This window comes from Macaca nemestrina, chromosome 11 (assembly GCF_043159975.1).
Source record: "Macaca nemestrina isolate mMacNem1 chromosome 11, mMacNem.hap1, whole genome shotgun sequence".
In the NCBI taxonomy this organism is placed as follows: Eukaryota; Metazoa; Chordata; class Mammalia; order Primates; family Cercopithecidae; genus Macaca; species Macaca nemestrina.
In genome coordinates, this window is record NC_092135.1 from 18,976,147 (window position 1) to 18,985,443 (window position 9,297).

The 9,297-nt window shown below is 42.7% G+C and overlaps 1 long non-coding RNA gene across 2 annotated transcripts in view; it reads right to left on the reverse strand.

Moving 5' to 3' along the window:
* The window catches only part of LOC139357298 (uncharacterized), a 101,867-nt gene extending 94,100 nt beyond the window's left edge, over positions 1-7,767 (reverse strand). For both annotated transcript variants that reach the window (XR_011610250.1, XR_011610251.1), the window contains exons 1-2: positions 7,743-7,767; positions 1,077-1,136 (exon numbers count right to left, since the gene is read on the reverse strand). This is a non-coding gene — a long non-coding RNA (uncharacterized lncRNA). The remainder of the gene's footprint in view (positions 1-1,076; positions 1,137-7,742) is intronic.
* Positions 7,768-9,297: the final 1,530 nt, after the last annotated feature.

Sequence of the window (9,297 nt, forward strand, 5' to 3'; positions counted from 1 at the left end):
GAATGAATGAAACTGATAGAGACACCTCCTCTGCCTCCCTCCATTGGCTCCCAGAAATATCACCTAAAATAAGCTCTATCAATAGACACGAAAGCTATCATTTGTTGAAAGTTTTTATGTTCCTGGCACTGTGCCAAGGATATTATGTGCATAATCTCATTTAACCTTTGTGACAGTGCTATCAAGTACAATACTATTATTATTACACCAACTTTATAGCGATGAGATATATACTTTGCCTAAGGAAACATGGCTAGTAAATTGATGACCAAGTTTCAGGCCCTACTTTGGCAGGCTCCAGCGGTTGTGTTCCTAATCACTAAAGATGTTGGTCAGCATTTGCCCTGTCCACGGGGCTTCTAGGAGACCTGGCCCCCACCTTAGATATCTATGTTACCGGGTTCCTATTGCATGAATCCCACCTAATCCCAGCCCCTAAAAATGACTGATGGCTTGGAAGTGGGCATTCAACCCACCTGTTTTTCTACTAGAGGCTGACCTCTACCTATGATTGGACATGAAAAGGTAAGCTGAAACAATTAGATTTCTCTTGTGGGACATTAGATGTAAGTAAGTAAGATACTTACTTAGCAGTTAGGAAGGAGAAATAAAGTTATATGAGCATGAGTTGGATGGAAGCAGAGAGCCCTTATGGGACTGTGTACTAGCCAACTGATGGAATGAGGAGAGCGAGTCCGTGGAGTAAAACTAGAAGAGGATAGAATAGATGTGCAGAAAGTAACAGCAATGCCGTATGAAAAGACCAAACAGTCCCTCTGGGAGTCCATAAAAAAGTAGATTTGTTATCTTACAGTCTTCTAGTTCTAGTTGCATAGGTCTAGATGTTGTTCAGTTCACTTCTCTGGTAACTAGCCTTCTAGATGGCACCAACGATTCCCCTACCCTTGTGGAGCCTCTGCCCACAGGGCTGGTATGAATGATAGACAGAATATGGCAGAAGCGATGGTATGCCACTTTAAGGATTAGGTTATAAAAGACTGTTGGATTGTAAGATTAGACTTAGGTTACAAAGGACTGTGTCTTCTGTCCTGGGTTCTCTCTTTTGAATTACTCACTCTGGGGCAGACAAGTTGCCACGACATGAGGACACTCAGGTGGTCTATGGAGAAGCTCACCTGGAGGAAAAGAAGTTTTCAGTCAACAGCCAGCAAGGAACTAAAGCTTTCCAACAACCCCATGAGTGGGTTTAGAAGCAAATCCTACTAGTTAAGCCTGGGGATGACTGCTTGACAGCAACCTCGTGAGAAGGCTGGAGCCAGAACTACCCTGTTAAGCTACTCTTAGATTTCTGAGCCACAGAAACTATAACAAATGTTTACTGTTTTTAAATTACTAAGTTTTCAGGTAATTTGTTACACAGCATTAGACAACTAATATACTTTTCTTAGCTCCTGGGAGATCTCTGTTTCATTTAATGCCCCATAAGCTTCATTTCAAAAAGCATCCACTTCTCTCAACAAATTGGAATATGCTTTTGTTTCTTCTGGTTGAAAGGACCAGACCTGAACCCATGCCACTACACTCAATCCTTGGGGATAACACTCCTTGGATCCCAGACAACTCACCTTAATTCCCAACCTTGTTTTCATCCCATCTGTTCTGCTCAAGTAATTGGCTAGATTCATATTCTACTTTGTATCTGCGTCCACTAGGTTCCAGGCCATTTGCGTAAATGTAAGCTACTGGCAGGCTGTGCACTTGACTCTTATTCCCCTGAACTGACTGTCCAGACACTCCCCTGGCCACCTGGGATGCAATGCTTACCTAACCTTCCACTCTTATTTTTGAATCTCACAGGACTAATTTCAAATACGTCACCCTTTCCACCATTGTCAAAGTCTCAGCCTTAAAGAACACTTAAACTTTTGCTCTCCACATTGACGTTAAGCCTGCCTTATAGCAAGAACTGATCATGCTTTGTCCAATGGTGAATATGCCACTAAAATTCCCGGGCATATTCACCATTGGACAAATCATTAGTAGCACTTGCTATAAGGCAGGCTTTGTGCTGGTTGTTGTGGATACAGAGATGACATAAGACACAACCCTACTCATCAAGAAATTTTCAGTCTAGTTAGGGAAACAGGCATATAAGTAAATAATAATTTAATGTAGAGATATGTGCATAGAGATATGTGCACAGTGATAAGAGGATACAAAGCAGGTAGCAATTAACTCTGCCTAGAGGGGTCAATGAAAACTTCTATAGAGGTGGTGACATTAGGAGGGTTCAGGAAAACTAACAAAGAATCCTCTAATTAAAGAGCAGAAGAAGGTGCCAGGCAAAGGGAGAAAACTTTTGCATTAAATGAAAATAGAAAACTCCTTAGAGCTTACAATGGTTACTCAGAAAGTAGCCGTTTCATACACGAATTACTTTGACCAAGTAATTCTAAGAAATTATGTTATAGATACTCTCAACCTAACCAGAAATTTATCTTTTTGTTTGTTTGTTTTGTTTTGTTTGAGACAGAGTCTCACTCTGTCGTCCAGGCTGAAATGCCGTAGTATGATCTTGGCTCACTGCAACCTGCGTCTCACAAGTTCAAGCAATTCTTATGCCTCAGCCTCCCAAGTAGCTGGAATTACAGGCATGTGCCACCATACCCGGCTAATTTTTTTGTATTTTTAGTAAAGATGGGGTTTCGCCATGTTGCCCAGGCTGGTCTCAAACTCCTGAGCTTAGGTGATCTGCCCGCCTTGGCCTCCCAAAGTGCTGGCATTACAGGCGTGAGCCACCAGGCCCGGCCTAGAAATTTATCTTATGGATAAATTTACATGAAGACAAAATGTACACGAAGACATAAATACATAGATATCATTGCAACTTGTTTTCAATAGAGAAAGGAAAGACACAATCGAAATCCCCATTATTAGTGGATTGGTAGAAACAGATTATAAAACATTCATACAATGGAATTTAGGCAATCGCTGATAAAATAAGGCAACTCCCTAGGTATAGCTGTGAAATATATTAAATGAACAAATAAGGTACAGAGCAGCCTATGTAGCACACTACCATGTGTGAGTGTGTGTGCGTGTTGGCATTTCTGCTTATTCATTTATTCCACAAATATTATTTGAGCTCCTTTTACATGCCCAGCACTATTCTGGAAGCTGGAGGTATGGTACTGAAGAAGAAAAAAATGTAGGACATGGAGCTTACATTTCAGTACATTCTATATGCATAGACTATCTTTGCAATGACAAAAAGAATCAGGCAGCAATTACTTCCTGGGACAGGTACACCACGAGGTTGAGGGTCCAGAGCATGATACTTCACTTTCCCTCTGTTTATCTTTTGTTACTATTTGTTACTATGCTCAAGAATTTTCTAGCCCCCCTAACTTTTAATTAGAAAAGCACAATAGCCATTTCATGTCATTAAACCTCTTGTATTAAGACAGATTTAATGCTCCTTTGAAGCACACTCATTCAATCTTTTGTATATAGATAAACTCATCCCAAGAAATGATCCTGGAAATATATTTCAGACCGATGGTTTCTGGTCTGAGTTTATTTCAAGACTAGAGAAGGGTCAACTGTAATCAAAGTGTGTGATTTTTAAGAAGAAATTTCATCCTAAAGCCACAGAGAGAAATAAATTGATTTTTGTGATGAGCTCTGAGTTGGTTACTAACACAGAGTCCCTCACGTGAAAAAAATAACAGAGTTGGACATGATTAGTATCATTCTAGTACATTGCCACAACAGAACTTTACAAATGATTCCCAGCAACGAGTCAGAAAGAATGTGCCAAGATTCCAGTAGCAGCCCTAATGGCTGGGTTTTGTGATGGCTGAGGGTGTGTGGGGAGGAGCACTTGCTGAAATATTAGACATCATGTTTTCATCCGAGTCCTATGAGAACACCCGTGCTCCCTCCTCCAGCTGATTAGCCTGCTGACAATATATTACCTTCGTCTCCAACCAACAAAATTCACTAATAACATTGCAGATCGAGAACTAAGTTTAGGCATGTGTTCGGATTAGGTGTGATCTGTGATGACAAAGGCTCCAAACCAAGCACAAATCACAAGGAGAGATTTATGCAGGCAAGGATGCTCATTGTGATTATTTATCACAGTGACATCATTTTGGTTGGGGGTAGGGAAAGGGGAAATGAGAATCTTGTAAACCAAGCCTCTGGACACATGGAACTGGTTCCAGCCGTCACAGAGGCAAGCACTGTCTGAGTGGCTACCCTGTCCTTGTCAGGGTTCTCCTGACATCCTACATCATTCTGGCTGGCCCTGTCAGATATCTGTTTTAAACAGAGGCTGCCATTCAGACCTAGTCAGATGAGAGTCTTGTGATACCTATCCATGTCCCTCCAGAGCAAAATGAGGTCACTAAATCCGTGGGAGTGTCACCTCTGTGCTTGGAGGCAACAATCCGACCTAAGATTCCAGAATTTGAGCCTTTATCTGCCAGACTCCATTGAAACTCTCTCTGAGTTATACTGACTTCCATGTCTCTTTTTGTTCTTTTTTTACTGAGTTTTATGGGCAGCGGATTCCCCTCCCTGTTGGATACGAGGTGTTGTGGCCTCTCTGGGCCAAAAACCACTCTTGGCCCAGAAGGCTCATATTTGGCTTTCAGACAAGCCTGGCAGACACCACCAAGAAGTTGGCTCAGGGCCTGCTCTACAGACTTTTTAAAGCAATGGGAGCAAAACAAGGAGACCTTACAATGCAACAGCTAAACATTGTAAGTTCGCTTCACCTCATTCAAATGATGGGAGACATATTCCAGTCAATGTTAACTGCACACATCCATGTGTCATGTACATACTGTAAGGGTCTGCAGCATTCTGGAATCCTGGATGTCTTCCCTGGATTTCACACAGTGTCTAAAGCCTCCATAGAGGCTCCCTCATGATAAGATGAACCTCAGTCTGGGAGAGGAGAGACTCGCCGAGCTCAAGCGAGTCAGTCAGTACTGACAGCACAATCAGACCCAGGCTCTGCGTCAGGTACTCTGGGATGAGGCCGGCACAGGCATAAGGATGTGTACTTGAGACTCCTCCTTGCCTGTGCACTCCTGGAGGGTGTATAGGCATGAGACTCCTCACAATAAGCCTGCCTGACTAGGATATGGAAAATATCACTATTCCTCTTTTATCCAGGGAATCCCAGTTGGGGCAAAAGTAATTGCCGTTTTGCCATTACTTTTGCAACTGCAATTACTTTTGCAACAACTTAATACATACAAAAAAAGCTAAGAAGCAGAGAGCAATGACTTAGTCAAAGCTGCAGAGCTAGAAACTCACAGAGGCGAGATTTGAACTTGCTCTCATGGCCCCAGAGGACCTGCTTATCCCAGTGGCCTTCCTGATTCTAGTGTTCGTAGAGCCGTTGAGTATGTTTCTTATACATAGCGGTGTGTGAGCAACTACACTTGTAGTTGTGCAATTGTAGCAGCTTGTGCAATTACACTCACAAACCCAGGTGCTGAATCTTCCACTCCCCCCAAAGTCACGGATCAACTCACCAGCTTTACTCCACCCAGAACATCCCAGGGAAGAAAATAAGGAGAATTCAGAAAAGAGGGATTCAAAATAACTAATGAACGGAAAAGTTACGGGAGCGAGGATGATTTCACTTTGAAATGGAGAAGGTTGCAATCATATGATAAATAATGTTCAATTAAATAAAGTGTCAAGACATATCTCACCCAAAAGTGAGAGACGCCAAAAGGTCCCTCCGGTCCAAATTTCTTCCTTGAAGGATCTGCTACCAATGCTCCAAATTCCATTTTCTGGAGCCCACGATTGACATTCATTTGTGATACCTTATGAATCTTTAATACTTTGTCACAGATTCAAATCCACCACTCACAGATAGAATCATGGCCCTAGAGAGTAAGGCCATGTGGAAAGAGGAGGCTGAGTAGATTCACTTTAGACAGAGGAAGGCAACAAGGCCTAGGGATGGAGGGCAGCTGAGAGTGAGCGGGTGGGCAGCAGGGGTGGACAGGCCAATGGCAGTTGTAGCAGTAGCAAGGTGGTGGTGATGTCTGTCAGTGGTGGCAGGACAAGGGAATTAGGTCACCGGGGCCAACACAGATCCTCTAGCACGTGGATGCTGCATATGTGGAGTGCAAGAAGACTATTCAGATGTAACTTTGTGCATTAATTTGACCGCACTCATTTTAACATACTTAAGAAAAATCATTGCCAGTAGAGCAAGGCTGCTGTTTTACAGATATTAGTGCTTTAAAACAAGGGTAGGTCTTTTAAAAAGCGATTTGGTGAAGAAGAATTTCTTTATTGCCACTGAACTGTACACTTAAAAATGGTAAAGATGGTACATTACATATGTATACTTACCTCAATATAAAAACAAATAAATAAAATCGATTTGATGGAAAAATGCCAAGTTAAGTCACAAGGGGTCCTCAGACATGACAAACATTGGGAAGGTGGCATCCAAATTATGGAAGTTTTGAAAACCCTTATTTAGAGCCTCATATTTTCTCAGCCAACATTGATTGAGCTCCTGCTTTGTGTCAAGCACCAAGTCCCATACAGGGGTGCCCACCCCCTAGTTTGCAGTCTCAGGGTAGTGAGACCAGTAAATCATTACAAAAGAACATCCCATGGCCACTGTAGACACAAGGGGCAAGGACCCACGAGGCCCAGAGGACACAGGGAAGCTGCCTAGAAGAGGAACTGTGGCATGAGTCTAGGACTTGGACACCAGGGTGGAGGATGGTGTTCCAAGCAGAGGATGCCCGCATCAAGCCTCAGGAGTACCTAAAAAGCAGCTCTTCCTTACAGCCTCCCCTGCCTCTATGAGCCACTGATTTTGAGGAGCGTGCTTGAAGGGCACGGTAGATGGGCAGGAAGGCAAACGTGCAAATTTACCTGCCCACCAAGGGGACCAGGTCCAGCAGATAGTTAAGGCCCACAGAGACTCTCTCTCAGTTGGTCTGATTTTAAGCCCCCACGTAGCTCCAGCCCTCAAACCTGGGCTGTGACGGTCCCCAGGTACCCTGAGTGCTGACCTTCAGATGTCCTGACCCCTGCCTTCCCAGTGTTCAGTGACTTTTCTAGAATCACCAATTCTGACATTCCCAACACCCCCCAAGCCTACTTCTAGATTGCTTTAATGTTTGATTACAACAGTTTTTTGTCCTTGACCTTGGACTGTATCAAAAATCTGATAACCCACCCTCTTGTAGCTTAAAAGTCAGGGGTCAAATTCCCTCCCTTAGCACTTCCTAAAAGTGGTGTGCAGCTGACCCACAAAATAACCCACTCTGGATAGAACAGCTGGTGGCTGATTTTCCTTTTCCAAAACCAATGCTCTTCATTCCAGAAACCCTGGAGAACTTGCACAATTAAAAAGTGCAATTAATTAGAATACTTAAAATCCACCAGCAGCTACATTCAAAACAGCAGCCACATGTAAAGCAGCCACCGCCTCTGAGGCTGCTGCTGCCTCTGACTAGTCCACAGGGCACTGCCAGCTTAAACTGATAGACCCAGACAGCACCCAGGAGGCCACTAAAGGACCATGTGCGGCCTTGAGGTGCTGAAGGAAACACCACGCTGTTATGGGCTGACTCATTCGGCAATGATGTAATTGGATACCTTTAAAGAGCACCCAAATAAACTTTTAAAAATTTTTACAATCACGTCTTTCTTACCACTTAAACACCACTAACGATGTGTTTATTGTAAACTTTTAAAAAATTTTACAATCAAGCCTTTCTTACCACTGGTTTTCAGTATTTCTCCACCTTTAAAAAAGGAAAAAAAAATAATCATATGATAAAAATATTAAAAAGCTTATTTATGGACATTTGCATCTCTTTTGCTCTTTGGTAGAAGAAAAAAAGGGGTGGGGGCCTCAAACAGTACCTGGTATGTAGTAAGTACTCAGTAAACACTAATGTCATTAGGTTATACACCCGAAGAATGAGAAAATAGATTCGCTCCAAAGCTGAGATGAACATTTCTCTAAAGACGTTGGCAGGAGGCATCTGAATGATGACGTCGATAATGTCTATCATAGCATTTTGTAAAGATGATAATCATCTTTGCTTCACCTTCTTCACTTCTCAGAGGGTTTTCATTTATATTTCCACAACCATACGGTTGGGGGCATGAGGTAATATTATTTCCATTTCACAGATGAAGAAACTAAGACCTAGAGGACAGGATGCATCATGGTCTTGTAGCTGGGTAAGGCAGAAGCCCGGCTCTCTGTTGGCTCCTCCCTTGCACTTTACCTCCATTAACAATTGTGCCCCTGGTTCTCAACTGTGACACTCCACACTGGTGTCCTAAATGTGAGCTACCAGGAAGAAACAAATTTGAAAAAAAAATTATCCTGAATCTTGTATCTAAAAAAAAATCTTTTTGAGACGAAGTCTCACTCTGTCACCCAGGATGGAGAGCAGTAGTATGATCTCAGCTTACTGCAACCTCCACCTCCCAGGTTCAGGCGATTCTCCTCCCACGGCCTCCCAAGTAGCTGGAATTACAGGTGCCTGTCATCCCATCTGGCTAATTTTTCTATTTTTAGTAGAGACAGGGTTTCACCATGTTGGCTAGGCTGGTCTCGAACTCCTGACCTCAACTGATCCGCCTGCCTTGGCCTGGCAAAGTACTGGGATTATAGGTGTGAGCCACCACACCTGGCCAAGAAAATCTATTTTATCAAGAGTCACTGAGCACTCAACCAACTCCTCAATCCTGAGCAACTACTTTTATGTGTGAGGCATCATGCTTTTAAAAAGAGAGGGTTAGGAGGGAAAAACAAAACTTGACTGAGATTTCCTCAATGGTGAGCAAAAAATACTCCTAATTCTAAAAGTAAATTGGCCTCCTCAAGACAAGACAGTTTTTACCCTAAAGTTAGAATCTGCTCTGGAAACTTCATAATTTCAGCAGGACATCTCCTCCCAACTGCTCTTCCTTTCATGGCTGCATCTTAAAGAAGTGCCAATTTTCTCCCGACACAGTTTCCCCAAAATGCCATCCACCCAGCCTTCATCAAATGTGCCTCTCTCCTCCATTTTCCCAAACATGAAATTCATTCATCCTCTGCCATTTTTCATGTTTCCTTTTAATCAGGTGAAAATGCAGCCTACTAGCAACAGGTACACTCTATACTTTGCCCTAAATTAAGTGACATATACTTCTGTATATCTTACCACATTTTCCTTGTAGAGGGTGATGTTTTATCTCATTAGAGTGTAAATTCTCAAGGGCAGAAATCAGAGATTCATCTTTTCTTCAATGACTTTCTCATTTCTCTGCCCCAAA